Raw genomic sequence first — 1,745 nt, 5'->3', positions numbered from 1 at the left:
GATGGCTATTGCAAACCCCAGAATATTTATGGAATACATCATGCAGGAATCAGAATTTAAGAATTTTGCAGACCTCCAATTATATATCCTAAACTTCGTCTCTCTAGATAGGCGCAGTGTTAGAGCTGCTGCCTCACAGCGCCAGATTTGGATTAAATCCGGACCACGGGTGTTGTCTGTGTGGAGTTTGTACGTGACCTGCGTGGATTTTCTCTGGGATCTCTGGTTTCCTCCTACATTCCAAAGCCCGCCAGATTGCAGGTTAATTGGCCTCTGTAAATTGCCCCAAGTGTGTAGGATGCGAAAGCGGAACATAAAACTAGGGGCGATCGATGGTCAGTGGGCTGAAGGGCCTGTTTCCGCACTGTATCTCTAAATTAAATTAATAACTGGATTTTTATTAAGTTTGATGTCCCTTGTACATCCTTAGATATTACCTTGAAGAAAACAGAAGTTAATAATCTGAATGTCTTCACATCATGTAAATGGATCAATTATTAAAAAGGCATAGTGATCTACAACAGATACGACCTGTTTGTACGAGTGCGTTTGGAAAATTAGGTTGTTAATGTTGCCACAGGGAACAAACATCCTTTCTATGCAACATTGGATGATTTCAATCGAGAACAGCATTGCTGCAATTAAGTTTAGTTTAGAGATACTGCACGGAAACAGGCCCTTTGGCTTACCGAGCCCACACCAACCATCGATCCCCGCACACTAACACGATCCTACGCACACTAGGGACAATTTACGCATACACCAAGCCAATTAACCTACAAACCAGTAAATTTTTGGAGTGTGGGAGGAAGCCGAAGATCTCTGAGAAAACCCATGCAGGACACGGGGAGAACGTACAAGCTCCGTACAGAGAGCACCCGTAGTCGGGATCGAACCCGGGTCTCTGGTGCTGTAAGCGCTGTAAGGCAGCAACTCTACCGCTGCGCCACCATGCAATGTTATGTCTATTTTTGTATTTTCTGACGAGCTGGACCAACCGAATCACCTTTCCCCAGTTCTACTGTTCTTAATAAAATGAGCACAAATAACCGCGGGTATCCGTTTTTTTTTCCAATTTATAGAAGACATTTGAATGGGTTTAGACTTATATTAGACTAAACGGGACCCGTTGGGTCCCATGTTCACACGGGAGGGCTGGTCCCCCAACGCATTATTTCAAAGCCACATTAACACTACTAATACCATTGTGTAAGGTAAATTGATCTTAACATTCCAAACAATATCTTAAAAAAAAAATCCCTAACTGAAAATAAAACGTTTCAGACTGGAGAATGGTTCTGACTGTCTAATCTATCTATGCCTCCCACAATTTTATATACTTAGCAGCTGCTCCATTTCCCCATGTTGAGCGAAGTTTAATACTCATTGCTCGACCGTTACTGTTCAGTTAGGGTGGCAGTTCAACAGGAACAAAGCATTGTGTGGAAGTTCAGCACAGGAACAGGCCCTTCGGCCCACAATGTTTGTGCTGAACACGATGTGAGCTAAACTAACCTAATCTGCCAGTGCATGACCCATAATCCCTTCATTTTCTGCAAAACCTCCAGCTTATCTAAAAGCCTCTTAAATTGCACTATTGTATCTGCCTCCACCTCCACCCAGACTCAAAAGTAAAATAATTGTAAAACAAAAGCTCTACAGCAAAATTAGATGGAGAGGAAAGACTAACATGTCTGGTGAAATAATTACTTGGAAAACACTGCTTAAATTCTGGGAACATTAAT

This window comes from Amblyraja radiata, chromosome 12, assembly GCF_010909765.2.
Source record: "Amblyraja radiata isolate CabotCenter1 chromosome 12, sAmbRad1.1.pri, whole genome shotgun sequence".
NCBI lineage: Eukaryota > Metazoa > Chordata > Chondrichthyes > Rajiformes > Rajidae > Amblyraja > Amblyraja radiata.
The sequence above is the reverse complement of the archived record's forward strand: the minus strand, read 5'-3'. Positions refer to the sequence as shown.